Raw genomic sequence first — 13,836 nt, 5'->3', positions numbered from 1 at the left:
GTGAATCAGAGGCATCAGTGTAATGCATCTTTGTAAAATAGTTATTTTAAAACAGTAAATGTCATACAACTAATTTTTTAAAGTGTTTGAAGTGAAACAAGCTAGAACTATGTCAAAAATAAATGGAACATTATTAAACTCTCATATCAATAGCTTTTAACCTTTTCTGATTTGAAAACTCCCTGAAAATTTCTCAGTGGAAGAACCCTTTGGTACAAGCTAATTTAAAGCTACTGATCGTAGGCTTGCTTTCCTCAGTCACTTCCCACCAACATATTTGCATAGTTCATGGACAATTTGAAAACACTAACTTGAGCACTGAAAGAACCAAACAGCAATGATAGTCAGGACTAATTCTTTTTTTTTTTTTTCCTGGTTTTATGTTGTTTCCGTCTGCTCAGAACTACACAAATTATTCACCTAAGAGTCTACATTCTTCCATGTTTGGTCTCAATTTAGAAGTAAATTTGTATTCAGAAAGTGAGAGCAAAAGACTTTCTGGGCATTCTCCAGTTCTAAAAATGGAAAGTCTATTAATAACATCTTTATCCAACGAAGAAAAAAAACAAAACATTTTTCAACAAATTAAATAAAACCAAACTATAGCTGAAACCCTACAGGACAATAGCGCTTTATAAGGTATACACTTCCAAAAAACCCAAACAAGCAATTTGCTAACCCGAATAAAATCAGAGTCTGGCATTACCTATGGGGAATGAAGGCAAGGACCACTGGCTGAAATGCAGGAGGCTAGCACTCAATCCAAGCCTTGTGGATCTTTTAATACTGAAGCAACAACAGTGTCACATTCCCATGAAAACTCAGGCTACTAAAGGGTGATGCAGGAACAGTGGTATTAGTGTGCATTCAGCAAGCACTTTGTTAACTGTTTCATTTTGAACAGCTCTGAGGCTGAGTATCCAAGGGATGGCTCTGTGGTAATACAGCACCAGACTTTAAGGAGAACTCCACATGCAACAAGCTATCAAATCACATCATTATCATGGCTGTGAAATTATTTGACTGTTAGACAACCTCAGGTATGCAGTTCACAATGTAAACTGTGAAAGCCACAAAAATACTGTTTTCTACACTTCTGCTGTACTACAAGTTTTTCTACGACCAAAGCCCCACAAGTAGTTCAGCTAATTTAAATGACTGGAACTGTAAACTCTAATCTTACAAATGGATGAGTGTTTTCAGAGATCCAGAGGTGAGAAGGTAAAGAAGTTTGATGGTACAGTCAGGTAGAAGATGCAGAAGTTTATATATTTATCAACAGTTCCATTTTAAAAGTATAAACACTGCACAAATGGGCAGGTTTGCTTGCAGTTAAGCTGGCACAAAGGCAAGTGCCATAAAATCATAGAATAGTTAGGGTGGGAAAGGACCTTAAGATCATTTAGTTCCAACCTCCCCTGCCATGGGCAGGGACACCTCACACTAAACCATGGCTCTGTCCAACCTGGCCCTGAACACTGCCAGGGATGGAATATTCACAACTTCCCTGGGCAACACATTCCAGTGCCTCACCACCCTCACAGTAAAGAACTTCCTCCTTATATCCAATCTAAACTTTCCCTGTTTAAGTTTTAACCCGTTACCCCTTGCCCTATCACTACAGTCCTTAATGAAGAGTCCACCCCCAACATTCCTATAGCCCCCCTTCAGATACTGGAAGGCTGTTATGAGGTCTCCACACAGCCTTCTCTTCTCCAGGCTGAACAGCCCCAACTTTCTCAGCCTGTCTTCAATATGGGATGTGCTCCAGTCCCCTGATCATCCTCATGGCCCTTCTCTGGACTTGTTTCAGCAGTTCTGTGTCCATTTTATGTTGAGAACACCAGAACTGAACACAATACTCCAAGTGAGGCCTCACGAGAGCAGAGTAGAGGGTGCAGGATCACCTCCTTCGACCTGCTGGTCACGCTGCTTTTGATGCATCCCAGGATACAGTTGGCTTTCTGGGCTGCAAGCACACAGCGAAGCCAGCTCATGTTCATTTTCTCATCAACCATCATGAAACTACAGCTGTATGTTTTACAACTGTAGATAAAATTACATTGTCTGGGAGTGGACATCAGTGACATCCAAATAACTAGTGTTAAAACATATTAATTTCCTCCCCAGTGACAACCCCCAGGTCACTCCTCCGTAAGTGGGTACAGAGTTGCGAAAACTTACCCAAACAGATTTTCCTAATGTGTTTTGTCATATTATAAAAGCACTCTTCAGTTTGCTAAGATTACAAATCAGATTCTGGGAGTCAATAGTGAAAAAATCCTACAAACTTCTCTTCAGTTCTGGGAAAGCTGTGATCATGTGGTAATTGCTCTGTCTATTTTTCAGGCACCTTTACAATCACAGTCTTTTCAGCTCTCGTGTTCAGAGTTTCCTTTTTGACCACTAATATGGAAAATGACCTCAGGACAGAAGATATCTTAGTCCTTTTGTGCTATATGGTTTCAAAGCCAAAACACTAAGCTACAATATGCCAGTGCTGTCTCTGTAGTGATGGATGCAGCTGGACATAGAAGGGATCTTTCCTATTCTGTAAGGCTCCTATTTAGCATACTGATTTTGTCTAGTCTAATGAAAGATGCCTTGTAATGGATGCCAAGTACTTATTGGTACTTACTAGTGCTCCTGGGGAAGGGGAAAAAGAACAGTTTTTAAACACAATCCAGAAGAGCAGCTCCAGATGACTGGAGCTGTTCTGGGAAAGTTACAAGCTGCTTTAAGACTTAAAGAAAAATAATGAGAAATCTTTTGTCTGTGCTTGCCTCTTCATTGCAAAGCAAGATATCCAAGCTCTCAGTTATTATCTGCAGTACCACCAAATGCATTTCTCTGTAAAGCTGAATAATTATCAACAAACATATATGGTAAAATACAGTCACTTAAGGCCACTCATTCCCAATGCTCTGGGCATCTGTTTTGTCCATGGGATCTATAACCAGTGCTCCCCAAATGACTTTTGCTCCAGCAGTGCCTTCCTGAAAAAACAGTCCTCAAGAACTTGTCCTTTCCATTTTTCCTCTTTCCACAACGAATACTACCTGAAAGCATTGCTCTCCCAACTTTCCTTCTCAAAGAAATAAAAGACTCTGTGCCAGGGCTCTTTATTACTTAACCCACCAAAGTGAATGGGTTAACACATATAACCCGTTGTTTGTCTGTGGATAAAATGCACCAACAGGCACCATAAAAAACAAAGCTGATTTGTCATATTTCTGAACCCAAAATAGAAAAGGCTTTCTTCTGTTATAGTATATGGATTTCAAAGCTGACTCATAGAGAAATATCAGGGAGGTAAACCAGAAAGTACTAGAGGTTGTTATCCAGAAATTAAGTGCTACCTTTCAAGCTATTGCTGTTACATATATCTGAAATGTTTACAAAATGCTTTTTTTTTTCAGAATTTCTCTTCAACTGCCATTTAAGAATGCTGTTGAAGAGCTCTCCCATAACTAGCAAAGAACTCATCTCTTTGACAGTACATTGCTTCACTTAGAACATTTTGCATTATTTCCTACTTATTGTTCAAAAGATTTAAAATCCCCCTCATTTCGCTTTTTACCTACTTGTTATTTCTATAGCCTAGGAACTATAAAACATTAACGAAGAAAAAACAGTGATAACACTTTTCTTTCACTAACAATGAAAACATCAAAATCACTGACATTGATAAATAACTGCAATTCTATGCCAAGCTTAAATCTGCATAAACTGGCATGTGAAAATATTCATGGCTTTTCTGCTAAAATTTAAAAAAATCACAAAGAAAAATTTCATCAAACCAAACTAATATATATACACACATAATTAGAAAGCAAAAGATTCCTCTCCCAGTAACAGTGGATAGAAGGAAGATAGCATCAAAAATTGTCTTTTGCTGCAGAATATGTAACTGAGCCAAAAAGAACGGAGTCTGATTATTTACCATCTTTTCTGTATTCCCATTACCAGCAGATTATTACCATGATATTCTAATCACAACCTGCTTTCAACTTGCTTTTAAGTCTTCTTTTGCAATGCTGTTACTTTATCTTTGTAAGGAAGGTGTTACATTTTTAATTTCCCAAAGGTTATTAATATTCATAGTCAGATCATAGAGTTTCTGTATTAACCTGGGCTCTAATATACAGGGATTCCCAGTCACTTAAGAAATAACGTTGGAAAAATGTTTTAGGAATGTTTTCCTTTAGTTTCTGTGCCCATTTATCTAGAAAAAAAGTTCCCCCTCTCTCTAGACTGAAGACAAGATCATAACACCACACCTTAGAGCAAATGAAGACCTTTAAAAAAGGAAAACCAACAAAAGATAGCTCACATCAGCTGCTTCTCCTCCCACCATCGATAGAAGTCATAGCTGGTGCCTTAGTTCAAACAGTTCAGCTTCTACAGTCAGGCCTTCTTCACATAGTGCTAGCAGTATTTCCTTAAGACTAAGGTACTGACTGTATTAACAGGCATGTTTATTAAAAATGACTCCTAGGTCACCTTATGGAATGGGATTAATAAACATGAGAGTGGCAGCTGAATAACAAGTAACATCTCAAGGTGGAGATCTTCAAGTTTCTGGAATGAAAATTCCAGCTGAAGCAGTAGAAATCATAGAATTGTGTTAGAAAAGACCTTTCAGATCATCAACCGTTAACCAACAGCTGCCAAGCCCACCACTAAACCAGGTCTCTAAGCACCACGTCTACAGGGATGACGACTCCACCATTTCTCTGGGCAGCCTATTCCAATGCTTGAAAACCCTTTCAGTGAAGAAGTTTTTCCTAATACCCAATCTAAACCTCCCCTGGAGCAACTTCAGGCCATTTCCTCCTATCCTATTGCTTGATACTTGGCAGAAGAGACCAACACCTACCTTGCTAAAACCTCCTTTCAGGTAGTTGTAGAGAGTGGTAACATCCCCCCATGAGCCTTCTTCAGACTAAACCCCAGTTCCCTCAGCCACTCCTCATGGGAGCTGTGCTCCAAACCCTTCACCAGCTTCATTGCCTTCTTTGGACATGCTCCAGCACCCCAAAGTCTTTCTTGTAGTGAGGGGCTCACAACTGAACACAGAATTTGAGGTGTGGCCTCATCAGTGCTGAGTACAGGGGGATGATGACATCCATTGTCCTGCTGGCCACACTACTGCTGATAGTTGCCATTGGTCTTAGCTGCCTTGGCACAAGCTGGCTCACGTTCAGCAGCTGTCAATCAGAATCCTCAGGTCCATTTCTGCCCAGCAGCTTTCCAGCCGCTCTTCCCCAAGCCTGTAGCATTTCATGGGGTTGTTGTGACCCAAGTGCAGGACCTGGCACTTTGTCTTGTTGAACTTCATACAATTGGCCTCAGCCCATTGATCCCACTATACAAGATGCTTCCAGGATACTACATGAAACCTGTAGGTTTACACAGCAAGGTTCTCCTCCACACAACATTTTTATTTTGCACCTCCACTTAGAACATTTGAGAATATTTGGCATCCACCTGAGGCAGCTCCAAAAATCACCTTACCACAAATCACAACAGGTTTGCCTAAAGGAAAGTCACCACCAAGTGAAAATGTCTTCTTTTTTTAGAAACACCAGATCAATGTTCAAATATCTGCCTAAAAATAGCTTGGTGTTAACAGCTGAGCAGCACTTCATTATTCTTCTTCTTTCTTTGCTCATGCTAACATGGGCAAAAAGTCAACAATAAAATACAATTTCAGACAGCTTATTTTTTAAATGCTTTCAAGGAGAGTAAGCTCTCACAAGCACCTGAGCCATGATACATCTTTTAGACTCTCATCTTTGTGTTCTAGACACTTCTAGGGTTAAAGTCAAGCAGGAGCTGCATGGGTTTTTAGTATGGAAATTATAGAACAATCTTGAACAGAAATATTCCCAAACTGATGTACTTTTTGTTTCAAAGCAAAATTAGCATAAATACATTTCCAGAACAAATTAATATTATATGTGCCTGCCTACAAACACCCAAAATACCTTGGTACGTTTTATTTTTAGGTTTTATAGCATACAATCTATCCAAACAGAACACATACAATTAAAAGCAGCAAGCCAGAAAGATCCAAATAAGTTGAAACAACCTTCTCTCTTGTACTGCATACAGTTTGGCAGAGACAGAGCTCACATAGACCCTATTTAATTGTACGAAAATATTTATTACTGTTTAAGAATTCACATGACCAAACCACAAGGACAGTGTTTATCTTGACTAACCACTATGCTATGAAAAGGTTAAGGAAGGTGTATAACCTTCAGATGGGATTCACTACACTGAACTGCACTTAAGCACAATAGGCAACTAGTTAGAACTGAGTAGGGAGGGATAAGAAACTTCAAAAGGTAATTTTTTCTGACTTGTAAACAGCTATCTTAAGAGCCTATGAAACAGGGTTAAATTTGATTCCAACATCTCATGTTTAATAATGATCTACAACAGTGCTTGGGCAGATCAGGGAAGTATTCCAAACCTTGTTTGTCTCCTCACTGATGCTTATTTCACCCACACACTTCCCAACTTTCCTAAAGAATTGTGATGGGAAGGAAAGGTTTGCAAGAAATTTCTCTATTTCTTTGTTCTCCTCATTTGGAGAGATACCTTTTTTCTGAAACTTAGAGGTGGAAGTCCCTCAGACCTGATCATCTTTTCTCCTCCACAGACCTCTTCAAGTGATAATTCTTCCACTTTTTCTAGGCATCCTTGTAAGTGACAGCCATGCAGGCCTGAGATGTTCCAAGTGTTACCTCTTGCAAAGAGGCTTAGACAGATTTGCAAATTAAAATCCCTCTTTACTAGCCAGAAAAGCATGACTTGAAGCTAAATAAAACCTAGAACACAGAAAGAAGGCCAAACCTAAACTGGGACAGACTAAATCTAAGGGAGTTGACCATGTCTCTAATACATAAACCTGAAAAAGCACTCGCACATTTTCACTCTTATATTCTCAGTCCCCCCTCCTGCCATACATGCTCTCAGACTGTCATTTAAAGCACTGTGTGCAACAGAACACCCCCCTTCCAAACTATTGACAATTCAGTTCATAATCAGTGTTTTTTCTTTACTGTGGCAATTTTCCAAGTAAGGATTGTGAGATCATCACACAATTGTGTTTATCACAGAACAACTTAGTACCATTATGTAATAATTAATTAGGAAGCAGAAAAAAAAAAGAGAAGCTATACTATTATCTCCTGATACTCTTCTAGGCACTTAAAAACCTCAGAAACATAGGCTAAGCACTTACTAATAAACAAATAACTAGAGAACTTACATAGCATTGCCAGAAGCACATTAAAAAGGTTTCCTACTGTGGTGTCCTCCGCCTGTTATTTTATGGAGAATTCTGCTAAAGAATGACCTATCAGTGTCTTAATAGCTGATGAAGCCACTATGAGCAACTCAGGATTTCCAGCAAAGCAGCAAACACATTACTTACCCCTACTCAAAGAATTCAGCTCCTTATTGAACCTGGTATTGGGCCAAACCAGCATCTAGGCAAAGTGCAGTTCTTCACTAACAGACAGTTACAAATTTCAGCATTTGTCAAACTAAGAAAATATCTGGGGCAAGGGCTGTCACTGACTGTAACTATTTCACTTGTCATTTGTCACTACAGGCACATCAGGTATCTTCAACCGCAATTTTAGTATCTTCAACCACAATTTCAACTCCAGAGCAAGCTTTTCTCTCAGTGGGATTATCACCATGCATTTCTATGTTGGTTAAATATTTTATCCATATGCTAGGTACACACACAAACTGCAATCACTAAGAAGTGCCATATATTCAGTTCATGTCACCTCTAAATCATATATCTGGATACTTCTATTTGTGTATCACAACCTTCCTACAATACCACATTGTTACATGCAGACTTTTGTTAGGCTTCTGATGGACTACAGACATCCTGTTCATTAGCTATCACCTAGCTGATATCAACCATGTTCCGAGGCTCCCCATGACTCCAACAGCATAGCTGCAGCAATTTTATTTCCCATTTTGTTAGTCTTATGGACATATCCAAAACAGCTGTCTCAAAACTCCCCTTGTAACTTCAGTTTTCTGATCATAGCTGCAGCTGTTCTCTGCATCTGTTACGTACTGTGCTAAAGTTTCTTGGATATCGCAAAAAAGTGTTGCACACTTATGCCAGATCAGGCCCCAGCCCAGATGCACCCAGCTGAAGTGCCCTCCCTCAAGTGGAAATACCTCTCCTGATACTTCCCTGGATCCCATCCATCATTTTCACGATGGTATCAAACTGACAGACTAGAGACAAACTTGAACCCACTTACCCTCACACAGGCCTTTCTCCTGCAAAGAATCCACTGCTGAACTCCCTCTTCATAGGAAAAGTTGTTGCATTACTTCCTAAGCTGAAGCTGTAGCACCATCCAATTTCAGGCATTCAGCACAGATGCCAGAGTCAGGTGCCTAAGCTCTGTTAACAGCCAACACAGAAGTAGGAGTTGGGTGCCTAATTAAAAATCTGCCTCTTGGTACTCATTATATAAGAGCTTACTTAGACTGCTAATTTTGAGACCAAGGTTAAACTCAGTAACTGAATTCCTGCCAGTGTGTGTGGCCTGACACATTGCTGTGTTGAATTCCATCCCTTTAGTATTACCTAATAGTACAATTAATTGTACAGCCATTCCATTTAAAATCATGTACTGGAAATTAACATCCTCCTCCTCATCATGCAGATGAAACTTCCATCAGGAAGTTTCAACAGCCCGATTTCAATACAACATGACAACAAAATGGACTAAAAATCAAAAAAGCCTCAAGAAAACTAAACAAGTCAACTCCCAAAAATAATTCAGCACACTTATCTACCTCCTGTTTTCTCCCCTTGTGCCAGTTCTTTGCATGAGTTTCGAGTTCTTACACTAACCTATCTTCCTCCACCTTGAACAGTAATTTTAATACAATACCTTGTTAAATGGTTCAGCAGAATCCAGAGAGACCAGATCTAGCATCACCTTTCTTTTTCTAGAAAACCTACTTTCGTATTAGAAGAAAAGATACTAGGTCAGTCTGACATGACCTATCTTAGCAAAATAGTTTGCGTTTCATTCTCCTTGCACTCAACTTCCATGTCTTTAATTATTCATTCCTTAAAAAAAATTCCTAATGTTATTAAGGTCAAATTAACAAACTTGAAGTTGCCTAGATCACATTTTCCATTTCTTTAGATAACTGTACATATAACATTCAATAGTATAAAGTAATAAAAATCCTCTAAGAATTCTTAGTAATGGATCCATATTTTAATTACATTAAAAAAAAAATTACCTTTAAGAAATTCCCAATTTGGGAATTCCCAGTATAGCAACCTAAAAAGTCACTCTGACAGCCAGAAAGTCTGAATGCTTTTAAAATACAAGATGGAAAAACTGGATGCTTCTCCTGAGATTACAAAAAGTTATATGAAATTTATGAAATTATGAGTAGAATACTCAAGACGTCTTGAAAGCTCCCAAGACCCCAAAATCACAAGTACAGCAAGATATAGCTATGGTCCTTGTTTAACTTGATATGGGAAATCCCAGTGCGAATCTGCAATGCTTCTGGGAATTCTGTTACACAAGCCTCTTGAAGAGCTGCATAGTACCTTAGATTCCCAATATTCAGTACAATTTCTTATATTTACGAACTGTTAGTGTAGACTTTGCAACTCATATGCTACAACTGGAAAGCTTTTTTCGATAAGGAATGATTTTCTTAATAAAATGGAAAGGCTTTTAAAAAGTTATCCTTTTTAATCCTTTATCCTATAACCTAAGTACACTATCCTTTTAGTGTATTTATCATACGCTATTCAGTTCAAGAAAACTGTCTGATAGGATGCAAGATCCTTTTTTTAACTCTTCATGTTGCTTTAGCACTTTTGTCTCTCTCAGATTGCCAAACATATGAAAAAAAAGGGGGGGATGGGGCAAAAAATATTTTAGAAGCACACAAAACATTCCCTTAGTCTGCAGTTTTAACACTTTTTTTGACCCAAATTGGCATTCCTATGCCTTGAAACAAAATCAGTGGGGCAGGCACCTCACATATTCAAAGCCACTGAGTTTAGGGGCATCACATGAGCACATGTGTTAACTATAAGCTTCAGTCCTACTGAAATGAGCAGAAAAGTAAGATTTCTGCTGATGCAGACTTTAAGGCTGATCTGACTTCCTGGGAGACCTCAGATCACTGACAGCTGTTCCTGACTTCACCAAGGGCTGCAAGTGCTCAGTGTCTACACAAGACTTTTATTGAGATGTCTGAGTTCAGATTAAAGATAAGTATTTGAAAACCTCACCTCAGGTATTTCAGGCCCAACTGTTCTGCCCTCCCCAAAGTTCTGAAAAATCGTGCACTAAAGCTAAAAATAACTAGGAGCCTTTTCTGCTATTTATTCTGCAGAGACCAGCATGCCAGCCATGCTCCAGTCTGAGGCATGCTGCAGATTTTTTGTCTTTTCTTACCATGCTTCAAGCTATTGTGTTCCACCTAGCATTGACGAGAGAGTAGGCAAGTATTTGTACTGCACAATCCACACCTTTCTATGTGCAGAGGTCTGGACTTGAGGACCCACAAAGTGACTTCCTATCTTATCTTCCTAGCTATACAGAAAATAAAACTGGAAGTAGGAAATGATCCATATGCAAAGTTTCCAAGAATGAGAGTAGCATGGTAGGCAGCTGATTTTGAGGGTTGGTTTGGATTAAGTGTTTATCTTCTCAGTATGCTTTAGTGAAACAATTATTCCAGAAATTCTCATAATGATTCTGCAGTAGTTCATCTATGTATCTCCCACAGATAATGCTGAGATTACTAACAATTAGGTACCGGGCATTTTGTAATTTAATCACTATAACAGCATTATAATTAAAATGCAAACACAGTATAAAATTAATAGGTTATTGAATTGAATGTTAACTTGGACAGGATAATGTTCCAAACACTTCAAAGGTCTTGATGTAAGAGTAATATTTAATTTCAGAAACCCCATAATTTATTCTTGCGCTCGCGCAGAACATAACATAGGTTGAATACTTGCAAAAAGAGAAAGAAGTCACCAGAGCAAAGAAGCAAAGTAATAACCCATGGATCATGGTAGTCTCCAGACACTTAAAACATCTGAAATTCTGCCACCTTGTCCCTGATTTTGTGCCATCTACAGCTGTTCTCATTAGCTATACATCATCATGCCTTCTTACCCTTCTTTCTGTCCTCCCTGCATTCAGGCTTTATTCAATCTGATTATGCTTTTATTTAAGATTTTGTTCAAACTAAGTCCTCCATCTCTGTTTTCACAGCTAAAGTGATGGTTAACTCTGCAGACTAGAATCAGCAGAGTCAGAAAAACAACTAATAGAATAGACAACATTATGGAAAGGGCAAATGCTTCACATTATCCAATAACTGCACATGTAATTATTGTAATTATAAACACAAATCCAGCATGGTGCATGCAATTGATCTAGTACTAACAACAGAATGATGAACGCGATGGCCTAAGAAATAGGATCACTATATATTTAACACAGCCATGCATTCACATATGGCCTACTCTGCACTTTAACATACTTAAACTGATAAGAAGGGAAAAGCAAGAGGGGAAGGAACAAACTAGTGAACGCTGGGTTTTGTTAAAAAAACAAATTGCAATAACGGATAGTAACCTTGCAGTAAAAGCTAACAACAATCACAAAGCAGGCTACTGTGCTAATAAGAACTACCTCTCCTTAGTCATTCATGCAGTTTGTCTGTTTGTCACCTATACCAGTGGATGTTTTCTGGACATGCCACCTAGAGAACTGTCTGAAGCATGGACTGCTGCTTAAAAAGGGTGCCAGTGGAGATAAATTCTGTTTTATACACACACATATTAAGGAGCCTCAATCAAAAAAGCTATGTGGAGCTTTATATATCTGACACTGAGACTCTTAATGACAAAGCCTTTCAAAAATCCAAATCAGCTGAAAGAAAATATACACCAAAATACCAAGCAAGCAGGCAAACAGAAGTGGGCGGCATTCTCTCTTCTTACTTTTTTCTTTTCTCTCCAGTCCTAATCTAACACAAAGTCTCAAATGAGTAGTGGGATCTGTCTATATGGAGTTGATTGCACAGCTAGAGCCATATTTGAGAAACAATTAGGATGATATAGTGTCCCTGTAGGGGAGCCCCAAATACTGTTTTCTTCCTCTATTGTGACAGATTTCTTTGAAAGTGTGGACAGACCCTACAGGGGAAAAGAAACGGGTGTTTTGGGGAAGTATGAGAATTCTTTTTTCATTTCTTCAGCAAGAAGCAGCACTGAACTGGATGAAGATGGAGGACTGCCCCAGGCATATCTTTTCCAATGCAGACAATGATTAATAGAAGAAAGATTATATGCATTACTAGTATTACTGCTGTTCCCTTTAAGTCACAGTAAAGACATCTACAGGGTCTGGCAGTGCTCATTTGCTGCTGGCAACTTCATCCCTGCCTTTTTGGGATTGAGAAAGATCTGTAAGTGCATGCCTGATTCTCAAGTTATTCTTCACTGAACAGTTCAAGATGGTGAAAGGAAAAAAATTACACATAAACCCCTGGAGCATTCTGTTGTGCACTGTATTCTATTCTGCCCCAGTTAAATAATCCAGTACATGGTATTGATCTCTTGCTTAATTCCGTATGTAGGGACAATCATGGTAACACACTTCTCCAGACTTCAGTAATTGATCCTCAGTCTGCATTAAGACACACATCTGATACAAGAAAAGCAATGCTGCATGAGGAAGTGCATTTGCTGATCTATCTGCTTAATCTTACAAATAAGTTTGCGCTCCCTTATGAGGACTTGGGGAAAAAGCATCTCTGAGAAGTCACTACTGCTCGCCACTGACTCTACTCCAACTTTCATTCTTTGCTGAAATCTGTGAAAGTGCACTGGGGGCACCTGTTTCCTTTTTCATGGAAAGAAAATCGCAGTACCTCCTCGGGTTGAACAAACACAGAGCCAGAACCCACAAGCATGACCTGACATTAGGTCTGTTCCTCAACACTGTCATACACACACCTCCACAAGTTAGTCTAGCTAAAGAGTGTAGTCAGGCAAAATGGGAAGCAAGGAAAAGATTACAAAAGACACTCACTACATCAGAGATGAGAAGGCTGAGGGTTCCCCCTCAATTTCTACACGATTACTCAGGTGACTGCAAGTGTCACATGTGACTGTGAGCATCACATTTGACCATGAGCATCGCATTTCACCTCTCGCTGCCTCCTATTCCCAGACTAGTAAAACCTCCTACCTTTACCAGAAGACTCATTTCACTGGTGTCCGCCTCATACTGCATTGTTGTTAAGGCCATATACTACACATCACTATGTGGACCACAACTTCTCTCATTCTCTGAAAATCCAGAAGTCCGGTGCAGCTGGCCAGCCTGACAATACAACCCACCAACAGCTGCTCTGTCCCACAGGAAGCCAGAAGAGTCCTATGACTGAACTTTGCTTGGAAACAAGTGGGCAACAGTGCTATCACAAGAGTCCTCTGCTAACAGGAACCCCACCAGACACCTTTTCACTTCCCAGGGCCTAGTAATGTGACCATCAGCCTCTGCCCCCTGACACATCACAGGACATAAAGTAGCTCTTTCACTGTGGAGGAGTAAACACTTGAGAAATATTCATGAAGTGTCCAACAGGATTCAGTTCCCATCCTGAAGGATATTGCTCTATGCTACAGCAGTACTCAATGACAACAAAGGCAGATCTGCTTTCTTCCATTTCTGTTGGTCCAGTGCCCTGGGTTCAGCAGTAGCAGTTATTTTT

The 13,836-nt window shown here is 39.3% G+C and overlaps 1 protein-coding gene across 12 annotated transcripts in view; it reads right to left on the bottom strand.

The window, feature by feature from the left end:
- Positions 1 to 13,836, bottom strand: part of INPP4A (inositol polyphosphate-4-phosphatase type I A) — an 89,977-nt gene that overhangs the window by 61,428 nt on the left and 14,713 nt on the right. The gene's annotated exons all lie outside the window — the stretch shown is intronic.

Source organism: Pezoporus wallicus, unplaced genomic scaffold (assembly GCF_028554395.1).
Source record: "Pezoporus wallicus isolate ANWC-B61680 ecotype Strahan unplaced genomic scaffold, APGP_CSIRO_Pwel_v1 contig_5785, whole genome shotgun sequence".
In the NCBI taxonomy this organism is placed as follows: Eukaryota; Metazoa; Chordata; class Aves; order Psittaciformes; family Psittacidae; genus Pezoporus; species Pezoporus wallicus.
The sequence above is the reverse complement of the archived record's forward strand: the minus strand, read 5'-3'. Positions and strand labels throughout refer to the sequence as shown.